The 24851-nt window shown below is 45.8% G+C and overlaps 1 protein-coding gene and 1 long non-coding RNA gene across 3 annotated transcripts in view; one reads left to right on the plus strand and one right to left on the minus strand.

The window, feature by feature from the left end:
- JADE2 (jade family PHD finger 2) overlaps positions 1-24851 on the plus strand; it is a 135569-nt gene that overhangs the window by 40658 nt on the left and 70060 nt on the right. The window lies entirely within an intron of this gene.
- The window catches only part of LOC121010710 (uncharacterized), a 51031-nt gene that overhangs the window by 9517 nt on the left and 16663 nt on the right, over positions 1-24851 (minus strand). Inside the window, exon 3 of one of the 2 annotated variants that reach the window (XR_005781338.1) lies at positions 10289-10356. The exons of the other annotated variant lie outside the window; for it this stretch is intronic. This is a non-coding gene — a long non-coding RNA (uncharacterized LOC121010710). The remainder of the gene's footprint in view (positions 1-10288; positions 10357-24851) is intronic. 2 annotated transcript variants of the gene reach the window in all.

The raw sequence follows: 24851 nt of genomic DNA on the forward strand, positions 1-24851 counted from the left end.
ACACCTGCCATGATCCCCCTCCTCACAATTCTATGTGCCCCCCCCCCCAAACCACTCTCTCCTGGCTGGGCTCCTGGATTTGCTCCAGAGGGCTGGATGTAATGGGAGTAGTCTCACAAAGTGTGCAGGGTCTGCTTCAGCCCTACACACTGGGAGTGTTTCCCAACTTCCTGCCACTTCCATGGAAGTCCCAACTTCCATGTCCAGATAGGGACTCTGGCCAGGGTGACCCCTCTAGCCCCAGGGACCTCCTCTAGGGCTTCCCAGAGGTCAGGCCGTTTGACTCTGTTCCTGGTACTGCCCTGTGATAGGAACCCCAAATTTCCCAAGGATAGAAGATAAGGCAGTCAGGGAGAAACGGGGGAGGACACAGTATAGAGAGAAGGAGTGATCAAAAGGGTACAGACCCTTTCCTCCTCATTCCTTGTTCACACCCCTCTCTGGCCAAATGATCCTTTCACTTGGCATGACAGCAGGGATCTCTGGGAAGAAAGAGACTGGAATCTCTGAGGGGGGCAGGGTCTGGATATTTGGGTACATGGGGTCAGAGATGGCAGGATTGCTAGGAGAAACCCCCAGAAAACAAGGGTGACCTAGGAAGGAATCCCCATGGGCCTGTCAACCTATTCTAAAACTAGATGGTCGGCAACCTCTTTTGGGGGCCTGAGGGATGCCCACTCTTTCAAAGGATCCTGAACTTTGCTGAGTCCTGCAGGGTCAGTCTAGCAAGAGCCTGGTACAGCCTCCCACACTGCTGTGAAAAGAGACCTCAGGGAGTCAAACAGCTGGATCTCAGTGTCACTTTGGCTGTTTGCCAAAGCTTTGTGAGTTTCTGCCCCTCTTTGAGCCTCATTTTCTGTGTCTGTAAAATGGGTATCATCATTCCAAGGGATCAAAGGAAGTCTATTTTATTCCTAAATAACTCCCTTCTCTGCCTGTTGTACATTCCAAAAGCCCCACTCTCCTTACCAAGTTTGGGTTAAGCATTGCCCTAGTCAGATACTCATGAAAGGTGGCTGGGGGCTCACTAAGCTTCTTATCTTTGAGGGTAGAGTGTATTTTTTTGATGCCTTTGTGCCCTTTCTCCCAAGTTGGTCATGCTGCCATTAATTAAAATCTCTAGACAGCACTCTTACCTGCTGCCCCTGTGCTATGCCCAGATGATTGCAATCCAATGGACTGGAGCTTGGGCAAAGATGTCAACACAATGTTCCTTGGCCTAAGCTGTCATTGGCCCAAGCAGGACTCTGACACTCAGTCACACCACCCTCTTGCCCCACTCTCTTTGATTCAACACCCATTGGCTGAGCCCTTATTTTGTGCCACACACCTTGACGGACTGAGAAGCAGGGAGTGGGCAGAGGGGAAGGTTAGCCATGCCATTACCCCCGGTGGTGTCCACAGATCAACAGTATCCTCATAACATAGTACTAAGATTCCATCCAGCAAAATCCTCAAGGAGGGGACTTGTCCTTGGGAGCCAGGTAGGGAGGGCATGAAAGTTTCAGCCAGATCGCCAGTCCTCCTTATACCCTTAATGAGATGGCAGTGCCATCAGATGTCTGGTCTAGCAGGATAAACAGAAAGTGCAGTCTCTCAGTTTAGGAAAATAGAATGTTGGGTTTGCTATCAGGCTCAAAAGCAGAGAGCTGGCAATAAATCAAGCATTGAAAAGCGATGTCAGTGCTTCCAACTAAATTTCCGAGCCCGGGAAACAATTGCACATTAAAATCCATCGGAGGAAAAAAAATCTATTAAAACTTCAGGAGAAGTGCTTTGCTCTAAATTAGATTTTTCTGCCAACCAGGATAATTCAATAATTTCCCCTTGACATTCTCAAGATTGCTCTTTGAGGGGGATTATAATGCTTTGAAGTTGGGAGCAGTTTGTTTCCAAGGACAGAGGAAGAGTTCCTTGGGAGTGAAGGTGTGAGGGCAAAGAGGGGGCTCTTCTAACTAAAGGCAGGGAACCCATGTGGGGCTCAGAGCCACTGGACAGAGGTTTTCCAGACCTCCTGGTGATACAGGGCTTTGATCAGGGAATGCCCTAGGCTAGGTCATGATTCTGACAGGAAAATTAGGTGTGGGGGACTTGAGGTCCTCCAGTATTACCTCTTAGTTAGGGCAGCCTCAGTCTTACAGCTTCCTTGATGACCATCTAAAACCTTCGCTTGATGACCATCTAAAACCTTCGCTAAAACCAACGCTTATGGAACCATAGCTGGTCTGGTAACAAGGTGCCTAAGGTCACTTCTTAGTTCCGAATTCAGGGTGGGTAGGGGTGGCTCCTTGCCTCCCAGTCTTCTTTTCTTCCTTTGCTGTGCAAAGCTGAGCACCAGGCAAGACCTCTCCCCCATACCCTGTCTCCTGTCATTTGGGGCTTTGATCCTAGTCCCTGTCTCTCTGTACAAGGTACAAGGTACAAGGTATAACACTGTCATGATGCCAGACTCAGGTTGACCAGCACTGTTCTGGGTGGTCAAGGCAACTGGCAGAGAGAGGGTGCCAGGCAAGGGCACGGACCTTGGGGAACTGGGCACAATCTGCCGGGCCACCGGGTACCAGCCCCTAAGACAACTGTGGGGGTAGTTGAGGAGGGACCTGAGTCCGGAGTTGGGTAGGACAGGGCTCCAGAGTCAGCTTGCCTGGCTATGACTCCGTGCCCCTCCGATGACAGCTCACCTAACTTCTCTAAGCCTTGCTTTTGCTAACTATAAAATGGAGATGGCAACACTACCTGCCTTGTAGATAGAACTAAATATGACAATGTTTGTGAAGCACCTAGCACCATGCTGGACCACAGAGGCAGTACTTAGTATCTTTAGGACACAGGTCCACTGACCCCAGACCATAGCTCTTCCTGCTGCAGGAGACTCATCCCCTGCAGCCCCTAGTCACGTCCCTTTCTCCCTCCTCTCCCATCCAAACTGGCCTGTCTTTGGGGACTTATTTCCTCAGACAGAACCATGACGAATGATGTCTGCTTGTAGAGTTGGACTGCCCACTGGGCACAAGCACAGAATTGTGTTTCAGATGACCTTACCCCCAGCGGTCACTCATTGTTGCTACCGACAACCCTCCCAACAAGGGAGGTTGATATTAAGAGCTCTTTCATTTCACAGAGGCCCTGGGAGATAAAGTGACAGTGCTCAAGATCTCATATCTAGGGGAAGAGGATGGAGCTATGACTGGGGCCAAAGGTCAAACCAACTCAGCCACAGAAGCAGTCCCCGGTCTCAAGATTTCTCCCTCTCGTGGTCCTTCTTTCCTTCCTTCTTTGCTTCCTTCCTTACTCCCCACAAGTCAGAGCCCTCCCAGAGCCTACATAATGGCCGCTGAGACAGAGTAGCAAACTGAGGCAGGGACATGTGGCAGTGATCTCCTTCCCAATACTTCCCGAGTCTCCAGGAGAAAGGTCCCAGGTCCCCAAAGAAAAAGGCCAAAGGAGAAGAAAATGAGAGAGTCTGGGAAAGTTTCTATGTGAGTGGCTGTCACAACAGGCCATTCACTTGGACACTGCCTGACTCACAGGAGAGAGGAATTTGGGGTTTCAGAGGTCATCTCATCCCACCCTATTTTTGAATCATTTCTTCCACACCACATAACATGGAGCTCATTAGCTCCCAGGACAGCCCTAGGGTACAGATTGCCCTTTGCTCCTTGACCTCTTCTGTGGCTCAGACTTGGCTTTCTGTGGCACTGTCCTGTCCTTGACCGCATATGGTCAGGGCCCAGCCAGCAGCAGGGGGGTGGTGTGCACCTGCTGATTCTCTCTTGGCAAGGTCCCAGGGTTGGGGGACGAATCTGTAAGCAAGATAGGGGCTTTCTGGAGACTGCATCTCTCCAGAGGGCAGGGCTAAGCATTGGCGTGGCAGTGTTCCCTGGGGGCCCAGCCCTGTGCCCAGGAGTTTCCGTCAGAGTGGGAGTCAAAGGGAAACTTAAGGCTGGGGAATTTTGCCACCATGTGAAACCAGGCTGGGAGTTCAGGACACACGTAATCAATATCACTGAATTTGCCCCAAGATAAATATTTGTAATGTGTTAGCCCCCAACCCAGGGGATGTCCTGGTTCCTTAGAAAGGCCCAGAGGACCCGCTAGCAACAGGAAGGTCAGGACATGGTACCCTAAGGGGTAAGAAGTATCTGAGGTTTTGTAAACTCTGGCCCCTACCACTCAGTAGCTGTGTGACCTTCAGTAAGTAGCTTGGCCTCTCTGAGCCTCGGTTTCTTTCTCTAGCAGCAAAAGTGGTGCCCTCTTCAGAGCCTTGCTGGAGGTCACAAAAGACACGATTCCTGCTAAGTACCTAGCACAGCGTGAGCGCTCTGCAAACGCCAGCCTTTGTTACTATTTGCAGCAGGTGGGGAAACCCGTGGGAAATCCGGGCGCCTCTGGGAAGCTGGGGGTGGTGGGCAGGCTTTCCCGGAGCCAGGGGGCGGGGTAGGGGCGGAGCAACGCAGTCCGGGTCCCGCCTTCCCCCTCCGGCTCCTGGGGGCGCCCGTGCAGCTTCCCTGCAGCCCAAGGCAGCTGAGTCACGGTGGCCTGTCCGGCTGTTGGCCTTATCTCGAGACGTCGCTACCCCCCAAAAGCCCCCAGCCTGCCCGACGGGTTACATCTAATTTGTGCCAAGTTCCTCTGGTAGTTCTTGGAAAAATTCCCAGGGGCCCATGAGTTTGGGGTCCCAAGGAAAGAGAGAGCCTCCTTCCGGGCTGTCTGGAGGTATCCAGGAACCCCTTGCCTAGAAAACTCTCCCTGCGCCTGCCGGCTTAGTGTCTTATCTTTCCACCATTAGCTAAACTTTCCTTGGGAGTAAGCGTTGTCTTTTGCAGATTTCTCTTTTAAAAGGCGCATTCCCACCCAATGCTTTTGAAAGGGAAACCAGAAGATTGGAGAACCCGCGGAGATAGACCCTAGGCGCCAAGAAGGGGAGGAGGACTGAGGGACCAGACTGGGATTTGGCTGCCTCCTAGTCTCCCTCAGGCTCCGCCTGCCCCTCTCCCAGCCCCCAGGACTCTAGGGGAAGTGCCGGGTGGGGGAGGGGGAACAGAGCTGACAGATTCTGTAAACAGAGCCGGTTTGGGCCTCGGCCAAGGACGGGGTGTCCTGGCCCAGCCTGGGTGTGAGGCCCATCCGCGGCTCTCCAGGACACCCCGCCCTGCCCGGCTGGCCCGGGGGTGCCCAGCCCACAGCCAGCTCCAGCCAGGATGTGTTGAGTTTTGGGAAGTGTCCAGTTCCCTCATGGAGAATGTGCCCCCACTAGGGTCTGGAGGAGTGGGGGCTTCTAAGAACTGTCAATGATCATTCACCAAGTGCCAAATTTAGGCATAGGGACGGTCCTCTGATCCCTGCCCATGGGAAAAGCTGCTACTGGATTGTGGCCCCATGCCCATTTCCACCTCTGATCCTGCCCTATACCCTGCTCTTCTGCTATCTGGGGCAGAATCCCTATGGGGTAGAGAAGCTGAGAGAGGGGACTCAGGTTCTGAGAATACTTCAAAGCTCAGTGCTGCCGCGTTGGCTTGTTGCCAAATGTGGTGTCTCATGCCCATGGCCTCACAGGGGCAACCCAGAGAGCTGTAAGGAATGACCTGGAAAGGGGGATAGGGAAACGACAGGCATACTCAAGGATATTCAATGTTGGAAGCAATAGCCAGCTGTGGGTATGAGGTGGGGAGAGAGGTCTCTGTGTGTTTAAGGGAACAGGTGACTCAGAGATACTGGCACCCCAGCAGGTGGAGATAGCTGTGGGCTATGCCTTAGAGGAGAATATGTAAGATACAGAGAAGGGTCCTGGTGGAGGAGGAGAGGTTGGCCATTGAAATTTGTAGGCTGGGCCACAAGTGCCAGTTACAGGTTCTAGACTTTTTTGTTGGGGTGATGTGTTCCTGGATGATAGTGGATGGGGTGGACAAAAGGTCCCAAGGACAAATATTTTTGGGAAACACTGTGTTCAAAAAAGCTAAGCACCATTTACTGGGCTTTATCAAAGCCTTTATTTCATATGACAATTAACAGCATTTTTGTTTTCCAAGAGTGGGGAGGGTATAGAGAAGTCCCCCTCACACCTTAAGGCCAGCCTCATGGGGCTTGTGCTCTTCTGAAAATACTGGGGCCCAAGGCTTAATAAGTATGTCTTTCTTGCTGACTCTGGCCCACGTGGAATGGGTGGGCACATGTAGGCTTTCCTAGAAACCATGGCTTCCTAGAAACCCACATTCAGTGACCATATCCTCAAAGAGGGGCCAGCCTATAGAAGCCAGGCATGGGGTGATGGTCATAAGAGAATGTTTTGTTAATGAGTTTGGCAGCCCGAAGGTTCTGGGTCCCAGGCTCTAGGCAATATCCTACTCCCCAAATCAGGTCACCAGGACAGCATTGGTGAATCTGGAATACCTGGTCATGTAAGATAACAATATAGTGATGACATCTTGTATGCAGTGTGAAAGCAGGCTGAGAAGGGAGAGGTCAGTGGGAGATGGCACCTCTTGGGAAAGGCTCCAAGATGAGGCGGGGTGTGGTAAGCCTTTCCAGGTGGCTAAGTTTTAGTGGTATAGGAAGAGAGGACTGGCCTGGCCGGTCTGACCAGCATCAGGAGAGAAGGCTGGAAAGGCCCACAGAATCAGCTTCACCAGCTTCTTTGATGAGCTAGATCTCAGGCTGAGGTATGTAATGTGTCTTATGTGACTCTAAAGAATACATACTCCTGAGCCTTCTTTTCCATCAAGTCTCACTTCTGCCTTCATGGCCAAGTCTTTCCTCTGTATTTTCCTTTCTTCCTTGTTCACATCACTCCCCATCCTGCCAACTTCCAATAACTGACCATGGCACTGAAATGCTTTTGGCTGGCTGAGGGTCATCAGAGTCCTCCTGATTCTCAGATCCATTAAAATGTATTTATTTTTTTATTTAAGTAATCTCTATAACCAACATGGGGCTCAAACTCATAACCCTGAGATCAAGAGTTGCATGCCCCATCGACTGAGCCAGCCAGGTGCCTCTGATATATATATTTTTTTAATAAATAACTTGATTGACATATAATTCACATACCATGCAATTCATCTATTTAAGGTATAGAATTCAGTAGTTTTTAGTATATTCACAGAGATGTGCAATGATCACTGCAATCACTTTTAGGGCATTTCATCACCTTCTCCTCCAAAAATCATACCCATTAGGAGTCATTTCACTTTTCCCCCTATACCCTACCTCCAGGGCATTAGATAACCACTAATGTACTTGCTGCCCTTTTTTATTATTATTAAGTAAACTCTACGCCCAACATGGGGCTCGAACTCACAACCCCAAGATCAAGAGTCACATGCTCCATCTACTGAGCCAGCCAGGTACCCCTATTTTCTCTTTATGGATTTGCCTATTCTGGCTATTTCATTTAAGTGGAATCACACAATGTGTGGTCTTTTGTCACTAGCTTCTTTACTTACGTAATGTTTTCATGGTTTATCCATGTGGTAGCATGTATTAGAATTTCTTTCCTTTTTATGGCTGGATAATATTCCATTTATTTGGTTTATCCATTTATCAGTTTATGACTCTTGGGTTGTTTCTACTTTTGGAATACTATGAATAATGCTGCTATGGGCATTTATGTATAAGTTTTTCTATAGATATATGTTTTCCTTTCCCTTGAGTATATCCCTAGGAGTAGAATTTCTGGATCATACGGCAACTCTATATTTAATCTTTAGGGGAACTGTCAGATTGTTTTCCAAAGCAGTTGCACTATTTTACATTTCTACCAGTAGTGTATGAGGGTTCTAATTTCTCCACATCCTTGCCAACATTTGTTATTATCTGTTCTTTTAATTGTAGTCATTCTAGTGGTATGTATGATGTAGTATCAGAGTATGATTTCATTTGCTTTTCCCTGATGACTAATAATGAGTATTTTTTCATGTGCTTATTGGCAATTTGTATATATTCTTTGAAGCAATGTATATTCAGATCCTTTGCCCATTTTTAAATTGAGCATTTGTCTTTCTACTTTTGAGTTGTAAGAGTTCTTTATATATTCTAGATAAAAGCCCTTTGCCAGATATATGATTTGTAAAAATTTTCTACCATCATCTAGATTGTCTTTATACTTTCTTAATGTTGCTCTCTGTAGCATAAAATTTTTAATTTTGGTGAGGTCCAAGTTTATATGTTTCTTCGGTTGCTTGTGCTTTTGGTTTCATGGCTAAGAAATGATGGCTTGATCCAAGTAACAAATATTTACATCTATGTTTGCTTTTAATGGTTTGAGTTTTATTTCTTACATTTGGATCTTTGATTTGGTTTGAGTTAATTTTTAGGTATGATGTGAGGTAGGGATCCAACTGCATTCTTCTGTACGTGAATATTCAGTTGTTCCAGCACTGTTTTTTCCTTTAGCCCATTAAATTGTCTTGTGCCCTTGTTGAAAATCAGTTGACCTTGAATGTAAGAGTTTATTTCTGAATTTTCACTTTTATTCTATTATCTGTGTGTTTATTCGTTATGCCAATATCACATAGTCTTGATTTCTGTAGCTTTGCAGTAAGTTTTGAAAGCAGGACGTGTGAGTCCTCCCACTTTTTGGTTTTTACCCAGATTGTTTTCATTGTCCTGAGTCCCTTGCATTTTCTACATGATATAGGATTAGCTTGTTAGTTTCTGCAAAGAAACTCATTGGAATGGGGATTGCATTGATTCTGTAGGTTACCATCTGAACAATATTGTCTTTTGATTCATGAACATAGGATATCTATTCCATTTATTTAGGTCTTCTTTAATTTCTTTTTTCCCCTTAATTTCTCTCAAAAATGCGTTATAATTTTCAGTATATAAGTCCTATATTTGCTTGATTATATTTATTCTTAAATATTTTGTTTTATACTTTATGTTTTATATTTTATATTTGTACTTGATTCTATTTATTCCTAAATATTTTATATTGTATATTTTATTAAAGAGATTGTATCAGTAATTTAAAATCTTTCCACAAAGATTTCTTTTTTCCAGATAGAAAATACCATTCATATACAAACTTCCACAAGTATAGAAGTTTCTACTCCCAAAGACTAAAGTTATCCTTCTAACTCATTTCATGGATCTAATATGTCCCTGACCCCCAAATCTAACAGGGTCAATACAGGAAAATTGAAGGCCAGTCTTGTTTATGAACATGCATATAAAAACCCTAAACAAAGTATTATTAAAATTTATTGGGGCGCCTGGGTGGCTCGGCTGGTTAAGCATCGTCTGATGCTTGATTGTAGTTCAGGTCATGATCTTGGGGTTCATGAGTTGGAGCCCCCTGCTGGGCTCTGTGCTGACAGTGTGGAGCCTGCTTGGGATTCTCTGTCTCTGCCCCTCCCCTACTCATTCTCTCTCTCTCCCTCCCTCCCTCTCTCTCTCTCCCTCAATAAATAAACTTTAAATTAAACAAAATTTAGGGGCACCTGGGTGGCTTGGTCGGTTGAGCATCTGACTTCAGCTCAGGTCATGATCTCAGTTTGTGGGTTTGAGTCCCATGTTGGGCTCTGTGCTGACAGTTCAGAGCCTGGAGCCTGCTTCACATTCTGTGTCTCCCTCTCTCTGTAGTCCTCCCTGCTCGCACTCTGTCTCTTAACAATAAATAAATGTTAAAAAAAAAAACATTTTTTAAATAATAAAATAGGGGCGCCTGGGTGGCGCAGTCGGTTAAGCGTCCAACTTCAGCCAGGTCACGATCTCGCGGTCCGTGAGTTCGAGCCCCGCGTCGGGCTCTGGGCTGATGGCTCAGAGCCTGGAGCCTGTTTCCGATTCTGTGTCTCCCTCTCTCTCTGCCCCTCGCCCGTTCATGCTCTGTCTCTCTCTGTCCCAAAAATAAATAAAAAACGTTGAAAAAAAAAATTTAAAAAAAGAAAAAATAAATAAATAAATAATAAAATAAATAAAATTTATCATCATATAATAACAAAGATAGTTCATATGACCAAGTTATAATTATCTTAGAAATTCAAGCTTTGTTTAACTTTCAAAAACCAGTCAATGTCATTTATCACATTAATAGATTAAAGAAGAAAAATCCTATAGTTATCTCAGTGGATGCAGAAAAAGCATTTTATAAAATGCAACATCCATTGAATCAAATGGATAAATAGTGGGGAAAAAAAACAACCTTGAGCCAAACTGGAACTGGAAAGAAGCTTCCTTAATTTTAAAAAGGCTGTCTTTTAAAAAATAACTAATGCAAGCATCATACTTAGTGGTAAAACATTGGAAATTTTCCCTTTGAAAATTGGAACAAAACAAAGATATCCATTACCACCACTTTTATTCAGCATCATACTGGAGATCTTGGCCAACACAGTGAAGAAAGAAGAGGAATAAGGACTGGAAAGGGAAGAAACAAAATTTCCTTTATTTATAGATGTTTTGATAGTATACAGAGGAAATTTTTAAAATGCTCTACAGGTAATTAGAATTATTAACAAAGTCCAGCAAGTTTCTTGGATTTAAAAAAAGTAAATATATACAAATCAATGTATTTAACAGCAACAAAAAGGAAATTATATTTTAAAAGGATAGCACTTAGAATATCATTTTAAAATATCAAATCACTAGGAATAAAGCAATAAAATTTGAATAAGTCTCCAATGCAGAAAAATTTACAGCATTATAGACAGAAATTAAAGATCTTAATAAATGAAGCTATAGTGTTCATGGATTAGAAGACTAAAATATTACAAAGATCATCAGTTCTTCCCAAAGTGATCTATAGATTCAATTTTGTTTCTATAAAGTTTCATGAGGACTTTTTGTGGGACTGGACAAGATGATTCCAAAATTTATGTGGACATGCACAAGGCCAAGAATAGCTAAGTCACTCTAGAGGAAGAACGAGGTTAGAGGAATTGCTATTACTATATCAGATTACTATAAAGCTGTACTAATTAGGAGAGGGCCTGGATTTGGGGGATAGGCAGTTCAATGGAATAGAGATGAGATTACAGAAACAGAGCTGCACATATCTAGATGCTTGGTTTTTGACAGAAGTGGCATGGTACAGCATTGGCAGAAAGATTCTTAATAAACTTGGCTGGAACAACTGAGGATCTATATAGGAAAAGAATGAAATTGAACCCCTACTAAATTTACACCATACACCAAAATCAACTTCAGGTGTATATGGACCTAAATAGAAAAGCCAAAATTGTAAAGTTTTAAAATAATAATGTAGAGGGGCGCCCGCATGGCTCAGTGGGTTAAGCATCCAACTCTTGATTTTGGCTCAGGTCATGATTTCACGTTTTGAGATCAAGGCCCACATTGGGCTCTGCACTGACATCATGGACCCTGCTTGGGATCCTCTCTCTCCCTTTGTCCCTCCCGCACACATGTGTGCACGCACTCTCTCTCTCTCTCTCAAAATAAATAAACATTAATAATAATAATAATGTAGAAAAATAACAATGTAGAAGAATATCTTCATAATCTTGGATAGGGATATGGTCTTAAACAAAACACAAAAAGCAATATTACAAAGGAAAGACGGATAAAATGAAGAATTTATATTCATCAAAAGACAACATTAAGAGAGTGAAAAGGCAATCTACAGAGTAGCAGAAGATAATAATAACAGATAAAACTATCAAAGGCTATGGGGTGCCTGGGTGGCTCAGTTGGTTAAGCGTCCAACTTCGGCTCGGGTCATGATCTCATGGTTTGTGAGTTCAAGCCCCACATCAGGCTCTGTGCTGACAGCTCGAGGCCTGGAGCCTGCCTCCGATTCTGTGTCTCCCTCTCTCTGCCTTTCTCCTGCTCATGCTCCTTTTCTCTCTTTCAAAAATAAATAAAACATTAAAAAAAATTTTTTTTAAACTATCAAAGGCTTTTATCCAGAATATATACAGGACTCATGAGAAATAATAACAGAAGACAACCCAGTAGAAGAATGTGCATTCCAAACTCATCAAGCTGTATACATTAAATATGTATAGCTTTCTGTATGTCAATCATACTTTAATAAAGTGGTTTTAAAATAAATGAGTAAATACAAAAAACAGAATAACTTGGGAAAAAGAAAAATGGGCAAAAGATAGGCACTTTGAAAAAAAGAAACACAAAGGCCAGTAACATAAAATTGTTCAAATTTTTTGGTCATCAGGCAAATGTCAATTAAAATCACAGTAAGATATCACTACATACTTACCAAATTGAATAAGCAAAAACATTCATCTATATAAATTTACATAAAGATATACAAACATTTTGGAAAACAGTTCAGCATTATCCAAGTAAGCTGAAAATAACATACACTATGAGCCAGTAATTCCATTCCTAGGCAAATATCCTACAGAAAAGAGTGTTAATAGGACAGGAAACATGGACAAGAATGGTCATAGGAGCTCGGTTTGTCATAGCCCTGTCATAAATCTGGTTCCCAGGAAACAGATGCTGAGATGGAGTTTGGAGCACAAGATATTTATGATGGACATTAGGAATCAACATCAATGAAAGGAAGGGAGAGGAAGCAGGATTGAGCAGAAGAAGTCCAACTGTGATGCACATTCATTGACGTCTAAGCCAAGTTGGCAGGGAACTCTGGAGCAAATATTGTGCATCTGGATTGTCCCAGATTGGATTAAAATGGCCCAGCCTCTATATCCCTGCTTTGTTCAGTCACTGGATGCCAGCTGCTCTGAAAAGGGGCAAGGCAGCCCTCTGCAGCTCAGGCAGACCCTGAATAAACTACTAGCTGCAGGTTTCTGCTTATCACACTCTCTGCAACTGGACAGCAAATCCTTCCTTGAGGAAGGATCTGGGTGACACATCTTTGCGTCAGCCACAAGCCCAAACCGGCAACAACTGAAATGTCTATCAGCTGAGCAAATGAAGGTTAAACTCTGCTTTGCTCATACAACATACCCATAATTTCCCCGTGTTTCCTCATGGCACTTTTGTGTTCCATCCGTCCCAGGGCAACCACAGTTCCCATCCTTGCCAGTACTTGATTTGGTCGGTCTTGTTAAATTCTGGTCCTTCTAGTGGGTTCATAGTTTTCATTTATATTTTCCTAATGACAAAAGATGTTGAGCATCTCATGTTGTTTATTTGTTACCTAAATAACTTCTTTGGTAAAGTCTTCTTCAATTCAAGTCTTTTGCCTGTTTTTAAATTGTGTTGTATATAATTTTTGTATAAAATTTGTATATATAATTTGGATATGGGTCATACATATACATATGGCCTCTAATCCATATCATATAATTTTTATATATAGTATAAATGATATATGTTTGTGGTATGAATTTTACATATGGCTATCCAATAGTCCCAGGACCATTTGCTGGAAAGATTGTTTGCTCCCCATTGAGTTGCCTTGGTACTGTTTTGGTTTTTTTGTGTTTGTTTTCCCCCTAAGTTTACTTATTTACTTTGAGAGGGAGAGAGAGAGAAAGAACACAAGTGGGGGGAGGGGCAGAGAGAAAGAGAGGATCTCAAGCAGGCTCCGTGCCATTAGCACAGAGCCTGATGCAAGCCTTGAACTCATGAACTGTGAGATCATCAACTGAGTCGAGATCAAGAGTCGGTTGCTCAAATGACTGAGCACCCAGGCGCCCCAACCTTGGTACTATTTGTTAAAAATCAATTGATCATGTATGTGTGGGTCTATTTCTATCTTTATACTAATATTACATTTTTTACACTAGCTTTTTAGATCACTTGAATTCATTTAGTGTAAGATTTAAGGTAAAGATCTGGATTTATTTTTTCTCAAATAGTGACTTGTCCCTGGGGCAGGGGGAATCATGCTTTTTATCTCTACTGTTTTGAGGGCAAACTTTATTATATAGAGATTTATTATGCCATATGTAAGACTCTATTTCTGGATAACTCTCTTTCATTGATGTGTCTGTAGTTTTATTTTTCGGTTCTATGAAGAGAGTTTTGAGTAATATTTCTATGTGGGAGTAAAGAGGGAGTGCAGGCCTCTACCTGCTCTGGGAATACTGCTCTTCCTCGAACCTCCAGACCACCATCAGAGGAGTGAAGAGGGCTCCCGACAGGTGCTCTCTCCTTTCCCCTCCCAACAAACCCAGCCTGGCTACCACCCTCTGCCTTGGGCTCCTCGGGGCTGCTCTCAACAGCCCCTTTATCCCTGTTCATACCAGTCCCACATGAAGTCCAGAATTCCAAGGGTATCCTTCACTCCAGGACTCTAAGCCCCGTGTGCCTCTGCATTACCCTTTTCTGACCTCATCGACTGCCCTACCCCATGTCTAGAAATCCTTTCACTGGTCTCTGAAACTCATGGTCTGGCATCAGTGAATTTCCCCATATCCTCAACCTCATTTCAGAATGTCATCTTTGCTTTCTTGCTCTAATGGCAAACTGCCTCTCCTGTAAGGACTCTGCTTCCCCTTCAGCCTCTCAAGTGGTGGCTCTTTCCCCTACTGTGGTCCTTGTGTCCCTGGTGGGATCGGGAATGACTATTTTGCTCCTCAGTGTCACAGTTTGCCCTCCTCCTTGGAAATACCCATGTCTGGAAGCCATGTCATCAGGCAAGACCACCCATTCTCCACTTTTGACAGCCATTGACAGGCCCCCTTGGTCTCTCCCCCTTGTTCTTTGAAGATTTTAGCTCCTGGCCTATCCTAGTTTCCCACCTTTCCTCTCCAGGGGCACTCCTGCCTTAGTTTTTAGTTTCTCCATTCATGTAAACGAACCAGCTCTTTCAGCCCCTTGGCCTCCTCTTCACAATCTTGGCTTCCGTAGTACCTCAGCCTCTTGCTCCAGCAGCCAGACCTCCAACTGGTGGTTATCTGTCAGTACAGTACCTTCATTGACTGGGTGATCTGTGTCCCCTCTCGGTAAACAGTACCTCTCTCTCCACCTCACTCCTTCTAGTGCCCCCAATCCAACAGCTCGTCTTGGAGCCTACTGATCCAAGCAAATATTCGTGTTCCCTTGCCTCCTCAGGCCCCCTTCCCTTCTTACCCAGCTCACATTCCATGGTCCGATGCCATACTCTCTCCCTCTCCCCTCCCTGTAGAATGGTCATCTGGCAAAACCACAGCCTTGGTTAAACTCAGCCCTCTATCTACCCTACACCTGCATCCACAGACTGCCTGGGACAAATAAAAACCCACGATGGGCTGACCAGTCTCACTTTGAATTAATGAACCCAAGCCTCCCTCAGTGAGACCTATAGGCTGCCCAGAAATCGTACTACACCCCCAAGGACACTTACACCCTCTCTTTCAGCCGACTGCCTCACACCTCCTCTTCCACCTCACTCTCAGCTGACAACCTGTTCCTAGCTTGCTAAGAAAATAGAAGCCCTCACCAGAGAAGTTCCACGGGCTCCACCACTACTTCCCCCACCCACTTGCATCTGTGCTCATCAACTCTGGTTTTCATTTTGCTAATATGGGTGAACTGTCCATGCTCCTATTTAAGGACAGTCCCCTTTTTTGTACACCAGATGCTATCTCCACCTGTCTACTCAAGGACTTCACTCCAACATTTATCCCTTTTCTCACCTACATCATCAAAATTCCCCTCTCTCCAGGATTATTCCCATCAGTACACAAAAATACTGTGATTTTTCCATCTTAAAGAAAAATCATGTCTTGGCCTTATATCCCCCTCAAACTCTCACCCAATTTCTCTGCTCCTCTTTATGGCCCAACTCCTAGAAGGAATGGACTCTTCTTGCTGTCTCAAGTCCTCTCCCTGCTTCCTTTCTCCCATCAGGCTTTAGCCCCCACCACTACAGCAAAGCTACCTCTGTCAAGGGCTCTCCATGTTCTCAAATATCAGGCTTCACCTTGCTTGCTTCTCAGTAGCATGTAAGAGTTCATCTCTCCCTCCTTGGCACCTGGATCATCACCACCCTCTCATGGTTTCCCTCCTACCTCTCTGGTCGCTCATCTTCTGTCTCCTTTGCTGGCACTTCCTCATCTCCAAGGCTCAGTCCTTGGACCTCTTTTAATCTCTTATCTTCACGCAGTCCCTTGATAATCTCCTCCAGTGTCCTGGCTTTAAATAACATTCCGTTGCTGACAACTTGCAAATTTATATCCCCGGCCTAAGCTTTTTTCTGAATTCCAACTTATATTGTCTCTAGGCAGACTCCTGAAGCTGAATCACGGCCACCCCCCGCCAATCAGTTTCAAGCTCACCAGCTCTCCCCCATCCCATAGCTGGCCCACTTCCCTCTAGATGTTTGAGTTTTGAACCCAGATCTAGAGGATGAAGATTAAGACTTTCCTTTGCACAGGCCTGTGGAGTGAAGGCAGTTGGAGTGGGGGCCAGTGGCTCTGTGCACATTGCAGGCTGCTTTATTCTCAATCCATTTTGGGCTGGTGAGCACCTCAGTGTGAAGCACTCCTGGCTAGTTCAGGGTTGGCCACTCAAGGTGGCATCTCATGGGCATACAGGTACCTAACCCCCCCCCCCCCACACACACACACCTGTACATTTTGCCTGCTCTGTGTCTCCTTCCTACCTTCCTCTCCAGGTGCAAGGACACAGTGACCTTCCCAGAAGGCCCGATCCTAAGGACACTGCCCATCCATCTTATGGCCTCCATCCAAGCTGGGACTCTGGACTTCATAGCTCTCTGGGATCCCATGGGGAGCAAGCCAAATGGGGAGCTCTGTGAGGCCCTTCTGGTTTCTTTCCCACCTTCTCAGGGCTCACTTCTCTGGAGCCATACCTGACCTGGGAAATCCACCTGGACTCTCAAGGTGGATTACCTCCCCGAGCCCAGTACCCACAAATGAGAGACCAAGAGTGTGGTTCACTGCAGCAGGAGGCGTCTGTCCCCCAAGAAGCTGCCTGAGTAGGCTTCTCAGCAGCAGCTAGGATGAAGGGCAGTTTACCCCTCCCCAAACCACTCAGGGCTGCAATTTTGCAAACCAGGAATTAAAGGCTGGAATACTCAACGCCCTGTGGTCTCCCGAAGTGGGAGGACTCTAAAGGAGGATCAACTTCCCTTAGAAGCCAGGCACATTGGCAAGAAGTACTGGGTAAACAAGCAATCTTGGGGCAATGCTAATCTGCTTTTTCCTCTTCTTCAGAGTGTCTGACTGAGTCTAAATTGAATTATTAATCTAGTCCTGTGTGTCCGTGTCACTTTTCCAGACAACCAGTTTATTCTTGACTCGCCCACTATCAATTTCAACATGCAATTTGCAATGAAATTTGACTGATCAGCACTACCGTAATTAGTTGCAAATGTCTGTGCTTGTATTTGTTTGGTGTAGGGGCTTTTTCATTAAAGTGACGGAGGCCAGTAAACACCATGACTTTGCTCTGGGACACAGGACTAGTGGCAGTTATGTTTTGGGCCAGGGCCAGGCTGACTCACAAGAGAGGGTGGGCATTTGGAGTTGTAGCACCAGGAACTGTGTTTTCCCCTTTAACACCCTTGTGTTCACGAAGAGCACTCACTCTAGGTTGGACAGATGATAACATGTGCAATCCATGAGGAAGAAGCGAACTGGAGTTCCCTTTTTTGGTCTCTCCCTTAAGTCTCCCGAGATCTGCTTGCATACCTCCAGTAACAAGGGGCTTTTATCTGGTTAGGCAGCTCTACTTGTGAGAAAGTTCTTCCTTGCCTGGGCTCCCACCTGCCAGCTGTAGGGCTGTCCCACCTAGTCCAGGGTTCTGGTCTCAACTCACAGACTGTCACATTGAATGAACTTGGGCCGGTTGCTTAGCCTTATTTTATCCATCTGAGAAAGGGGAATTATCCAGTGGGTTTGTCTCCAGGATTGTAACAGTCAGAGTTTCTAAATACAAGCAACAGAAATTGACCTTTAACTTAGGCAGATTGACTTGACTTAAGCTAAATTGATTTAAGCAGAAAAATAATATTGAACAGCTCAGAGAATCTCTTGGCAAAGCAGAAAAGCAGCGCTGCAGATGACGTCAAAAGACAATCATACTGAAAACTGGCTCAGTCAGGACCTCATTGTTCTCAATGTTGCCACCACCATCGTGCACTAGACCCTATAGGCTGGGCTGCTGTATCCTGCCCAGGCTCTGTGCTGTCACCATCTCCACCACCACTGTGGGTGGCCGACTACACCCACAGTAACCACCAAGGAGAACCCTCTGTGATCCCTGCTTTTTTGGGTCACTAGTTCCTGGGACACTGTCTGGAGCCTTTGTGCCTGAATGGCAGAGCCTCAGTCATGGGCCTTCACCCAGCCACGGGGAGGCTGGGAAAAGTATGCACATGACACTTTTAGCCTCTGTAGTGGGAAGTGGGCTCTGCCTCAGAATGAGGGGAATTCCCCATCACAGGAAGAGGGTTCAGATCCTGGGTAGCCAAAAAGAAGAACAAAGAATCAAATAATAGGGTAGATGTTAAAAGAGGTTTGAAAAGGTATCAAGCTCAACATACCTACCCAAGATTATTATTCATTCTATTAATATTTCTGCAGATACAGAGGGGAGATAGTTACGATCCCTGCCCTCAAAGCACAACACAATCAGGGAGTAAAAGGCACGGGCCAGAGGACTCCTGTTCTAGGCAGGGGACGTCCCTGTTGAGAACTGTTTGTCGTTTCCCTGCTTAGTAACTGTCCTTCCTCTTCTGGGAATAGCAACCCAATTTTCATCCAAGAAAGTACTCCTCTTATCATTTTCAGCTCATGTGCTTCAGGTGGAGTAATTCCCTGGCTTGAGAGTCACAAGTGAATCAGGCCTGGACAATCAGAGTTGCATAGTGCATTAGGCCCTTTGCAGGGTTGCACAATGGCTGGTTTAAGGCGGAGCATGGGATGTAAGCCGAGCCATGAGGTCCAATCAGAGCCAATACTAAGTATTTGAGTATTCTAGGAAAAGATGTTGTCCTTTCATCTGGACTTAGAGATGTGAGGGTGTCAGCTTGGAGCTGCTGGCAGCTGTCTTGTCACCACACTTTAAGAGAAAGGCCAATCCTTAACGAAGCAGAAATGAAGAATGCCCTGGTCTGGATGGCATAGTTGAGCCCCTGGATCAAGGTGTGCCTGAAGCCCCTGAATTTTTCCATTATGTAAAACAACCAACCAAACAAACAAGTAGTTCTCTTTTGCTTCAGCCAATTTGGATGAGTTTCATATAACTTGAAACTAAAAGAATTCTAATTGGTTCTCTCACATACACCCTGCCTCAGCATCAGCCTGGAACCAACTCCTGTGGAATGTCCACAATGAAATCACCAGGGGGCCTTCTCTCTGGTATTGTTCTTTAGAGCCCCCTCGTAATGGACAAAATTATCCCATTTTGTAGATGGGAACACAGGGGCACAACTGAGCAACAGCCTGCGGGACTCAGGATTGACCAAGAGCCCAGGTCTCTGAATGAGGGGACTCTAGTACCATCCCCAACCTCTCCTTATCTCAGCAATAAGTCCACAGAAGCCAGTATGGGATGTATGGCCTGAAAACAACCTGATCACATGGCTGATGGAGTAGTTGGTAGGATATTTAGTCAAGCACACCCGTTGTCCATGTAGAGCTAACAAACCCAGCCTAGGTCCATGACAAAATTCTTCCTGGCATCAGGGTAATAACCAAACTGGCCCAGGTCTTCTCCAGGATATCTCTAGGGCTCTCTCTCACACTTCCTCACAACCTGCCTCCCCCAAGGGGGCTGTGAGTACTGCCTTCATTATTTCCTACAATGTTTAGTAAGCTAACCATGGTGTTTGCTCTTAATGATGAGTCCTTCAAAGTGATGGAAAGCATTGATCAAGACTTAAGGAAGCCACTGTCTTTCCCAAGTAAGACATGGAGGGAGGTTTCTTGCAGAGATGCAATGAGCTCTGTTCCTTCTAAGGATTGAAAATCTGGGCCAGGGAGAGCAACATGAGGGCATAATCCACCTCTGAGAAACTCTCCTTGCAGGTGTTGCCAGTGGGAAGGAATCAGGGTCCCATGAACTAGAAGCTGCTCAGAAAGGAATCAGATGAGGACCTTCCGTACCAGGCTCTGGGAACAGCCTGCCAGTGCTGCTGCAGCCCTGAGCTGCTAAGTCAGTTACACAGGTAGACTGGCCCTGGTACAAGTGGAGAGACCTGCTCAGGCACATGGGGCCTCTGCTGTACTTATGGCACTGTGTGACAACATTGGGATGCCTGAACCTACCTGGAGCCTTACTGCTTTTGTCCATGGTCAAAAAAGTGGGTTTCATAAGATGGTCCCAGCTTCAAATATGCCTCCTAGTTGTCAGACCCCAAGTTTTGATTTGGGGTCCTGAAACTACAGGTCCCATGGATGCCTAAACAGGACTCTGTGACCTATAGGCCAAGGACCTGGTATTGCATGTGTCCTGCAGGCCCCAGTGTCCCCCATAAGCCCATGAAGCACAATTGTTAGCAGGCGGAGGGTACATCCCATGGGTGTATGGGCATCATTTGTGAACCATTTTTGGAATTGGGCTGGCAAGTGTTTGCAGCCTGAGAAATGGGTTGGGACATTACCGGTCCCCAGAAATGTAAGTAGTTATAGAAATATCTATCTGAAGTTTTAGCCTGAGCTTTTAAAAAATCCTTTGAAAACTATCAGCAAGTAAGTATGTTTTAAAGCTAAACATAGGCATGTCTGATATCCCAACAATTCCACTTCTGAGTACATATACTCAGCAAGGGTACATACATGTCCCAAAAGACATGTACTATTGCTGGAAACAACCCAAATTTCCATCAACAATGATATCAACAAATCAGTGGTGGTACATTCATAAAACAGAGAATAGCAATGAAACTGAGCAAACTATTTCATAGTCAATAACATGGGTGAATCTCACTGAGCAAGAGAAACCAGACATAAAAATAGTACATACTATATGATTCCATTTATATAAGTTTTCAAAAATGGGCAACACTAATCTACGGTGACAGAGGATACCATAGTGGTTATCCCTGGGGTCAGTAACTTACAGAGGGCACTAAAGGTTTGGGGGGCTGGTAATGCTGTTTTTGGTCACATTGGTAATAGTTACAGAGGTGTGTTCACAGGAGCTGTGAACTTATGAGCTGAGCGCTTTTCTCCAAGAATATTAGATTTCAATTAAAATGTTTATTTAAAAAAGATAAATAACCCCTCTGACCCAATCAACCCCAGCAGAAATTTCAGAGAGCCTGGAAATTGAGCATCTGTTTCTGTAGTACCTTCCCCTGATCCTTAGTTTTTTGGGTTCTCAGATGTCCTATGCATTAAGGTCAGCCACCAGAGTTGTGGGGACAGGGGCAAAGAAGAAGAAGGTGGCTTTGTGCTCCGAGGGCACAAAGGACTCCAGAAAAGACCAGACAGACCACTGTAGGTGCTTAGCTGGGAGTCACGAAGGTCCACATTGAGGTCAGCCCCCCGCAAGCCTTCTATGAACCAGATTAATTCCTTTCCCAGCCCTCTGAAAGAGAAAAAGGGAGTACATCTTGTTGTAGGGCTAAGGCAGGGAAGGGGTAGAGGGGTCAAGTTGGTGCCCACTTTAGACTTGGCATTGGGTCCAATTTCACTCGAGTCCACATTGTTCAAACTCTCCCAGATTGTCAACTGCCTGCTGGCTCAGCTTAATAGCACATAGTACATGACCTGGCACTTGAGAGGTTTCTAGTGTGTTCATCTAAGAAGAGGGGTCGTGGAGTCAATTGCTCTATTGCACCCTCTCTTGGGGAGGAGAGCTCCCCACCTAAAATGACTGGAAGAAAGGGAAAGAGAGGCTCCTTGGACCATTCCAGTATTAGGAGGCCCTAAAAGTACCTTTCACACAAGTAGGTGCTTCCTAAGCTTTGTTGAAATATTAGTTAGTTAGGATGGAGTTTCCAGTCCTGGGAACAGGATCTGGGTCTGCCTTAAAGCCAAACAGGCTGTGGGCTATTTGTGGCTTAAAGCCAAATAGGCTGTGGGCTGGGCCCAGAGGGAGCAGGACCTGCTCTGCTCTAGGCCACACAGAAGTCCTGGGGTGCCTGAGTCATTGGAGAGGACTGTGTCAGCTTAGAGGACGAGGCACTGAAGTCAGAGAGATGCACAGCCTACCTACCTTCACCCCACAGTGCAAAGGGGCAAACTGAGTCTTAGAGAAACTCGGTACCTTGTCCCCACCTCACAGCTAATCCAATAAATCCTGGATTAGTGCTGTGCTATGAAGCCTCCTCTATTCTCTCTCTCCTCTAGCTCTGAGTTTCTTCACAGAAGCATCACTGCCCCCTCAACACACACCTACACCTGGTGCACCTCAAGCATTCCTACCTTCTGTCTGCCTCTGGAACAGGGGTCAACAAACTGTTTGTGTCAAGGGTCAAACAGGAAATACTTGAGACTTTGAGGTGGTCGGTGGGTCCATACAGTCTATGTCACAGCTCTTCAACTCTGCTTTGTAATAAGATAGCAACCAGAGACGATATATAAGTGAATGGACATGGCTGTGTTCCTTGATTTATGAACACGGAAATTTGACTTTCATGTAACTTCCACGTGTCATGAAATATTATTCTTCTTTAATTTTGTTTTCAACCATTAAAAAACATAAAAACTATTCTTAGCTCATGGGCTGTTCAAAAATAGGCATAGGGCCAGATCAGGTCCTCAGACTATAGTTTGCTAATTCTCTGTTCTAGAATGTGCTGTCCTGGGGCCCATGCTCCCAGCGTCACTGAGGTGGGAAGTCGTGTCCTCCTGAAATGCAGGTAGTAATAAAGTAACCAACCGTTCTGGTTTGCCCAGGGCTGAGGGGTTTCCCAGGATGTGGAGTTTTTGGTGCTAACACCAGGGCAGATTTAAAAAAAAAAAAAGGATAGTTTGTCACCCTAGGTGGTAATCATTAACCCAAAGAGGAGACAGGCTTAAGGAAGCACCAGCCAGGGTTCTAGCATGGCCTCCTAGGGGCTGCCCCACGCACCACCTAGTCCCTGTGGTTTGTGGTGGAGACTTGACCCACTCTGCCTGGCCCAAGGCAAGGAGATGCCCCCCTCCTCCAAGAAAGAAAATCTCTGTGGTCTGGGTGCTCTCAAAAGGCAGGAAGTTGAATCATCAGCTCCGGTAACGTCTCCGTCAGCCTGTGGGTCTGCCCAGGGAGTTCAGGGCTCTAGGCCCAGGGGGCTGGCTCTACACTTTGCTGCTTTCTCTGAACAGGAAAGCTCCGGAGTAAGGTTTCCAGTGAGACTTCTGAAGAAATGAGAGCTGTTGAGTCAGACAGTGAGGAGAGCTGGATGGCAGGTCCCCTGGGGCTCTAGCCCAGCTCTGGCCTAAGCTTGCTGTGTAGCCTTCAGTGACTCCTTCACCCTCTCCGTTTCTTGGCTGTGTCTTCTACCACAGAAATGCTGATTCTTGAAATCCCCTTGAATTAAGAATGTGGATGGTGACCTAAGCGAGAGCGTTCTGGGTCAGTGGACAACTCATTCTAGGTTCTACAATCAGAATGCTCAGGCACACATCCCTGTTTCCCACTCACCTGGGAGCAGGACCTGACCAGCTAACCCCTTTCAAACTGGAGAAGCTTCTAGGAAGGTGACAATTATGGATTTAGGGGGCTAAAGGGGAGGAGCAAAGGAAGAGAAGCAGATTAAAGAAGGTTACCCACAGATAATGATGATAATCATACCACTTGTTTATTAGACAGTCACTATGTGCCAGCCCCTAGATGATCTTACTTGATCCTCACAATGACCCTTTTAGATAAAGACTGTCATTATTTCTACTTTATAAGTGAGGCAAATGAAGCTCAGAGGGATTATCTTGCTCACAAATAGCTACCAAGTGGTGGAACGGCCATTAACAGCTTTGTTAGACTGTACTTTTGAGGTTCTGGGACTCAGGAAGCCCACAGGGGGCATTAGGGAGGGATGAGCTTCCCAGAGAAGTCAAGGGTCAGGTGAGGGAGAAACTATTCTTCCCGGTGCTGTGCAAAGACCTCCAGAGAACACACAGAAGTCTGGTGGCTGATGACCTTGGGGATTGTACCCCTGGCGGAGGCAGATCATGCTCTCACGGATTCCCCAGATGGTCTCTGAGGGCCTGGTGAGGAAATAGGACACACAGCAGGATTTTGCTGCTAAGAGGGAGCTGAGCATTTATTTCCTGAGCCAAGGCAGCCGGCTCTGCTCCTAAGGTGCCCCCTGAGTGTCTCTGTATGCTGCTCCCCGTCCTAGCATGGTGCTATGCTCAAGGTTCAGAGCCTTGCGACCCATAACACACACTGCTTGGTTTCCCTCCTTCTCTGTGAGAGAGGGAACAAAGAATTCAGCAAGCCCAAGAGGGGCCAGTAAGGCCATTGACAGGGGCTGTTTCCCCAACTTGGCTGTCCTTGGTAACCCAGCAGGTAGATAATCCTGGGCAAAGAGGCCAGCCCAGCTGCCCAGGCTACTGACTGGACCCCCCAACATAGGCTCAGGTCTGGCCTGGAGATGCCTTCTCTCCCATGAGCAGCAGGTTCAAAGCCAGACTTAGCTATACCCTTGACCATTCCTTACCCTCTCTGGGGCACCATGAAATTCTCCACACAGCTCTTAATCTAAAAAGTGCTCTATTAATGTTTGCCATGTGGGTACTAACTGGACAGGTAAGAGTGGGAATTTGAGAGGATTCATTAGCCTCAGGATCTGGTATGGGCTAGGCCTGGACTGGTACCTTGGGGTGGAGATTGAGGCCTGGAATCTGGATGCAGGGGTTGAGGCTACCCTCCTGACCCCAACCTGGGCCTGCACTGGACCCCAGGCCTTAGGAGCCAAACCATCCTTGCAGATCTTTGGCTTCTATACTTGGCTATTTTAGGCAGCCTAAAGCTAGACTTGATTGTGTCAAAACTGAAATAGCTCATTATTAGACATGGCTGGCTCACCCTTCCAAAGAAACTTTTCTGGAAGACTTGGGGTCTTGTAGTGAGCAAAACAC

This window comes from Herpailurus yagouaroundi, unplaced genomic scaffold, assembly GCF_014898765.1.
Source record: "Herpailurus yagouaroundi ecotype Mexico unplaced genomic scaffold, PumYag 192, whole genome shotgun sequence".
Lineage (NCBI taxonomy): Eukaryota > Metazoa > Chordata > Mammalia > Carnivora > Felidae > Herpailurus > Herpailurus yagouaroundi.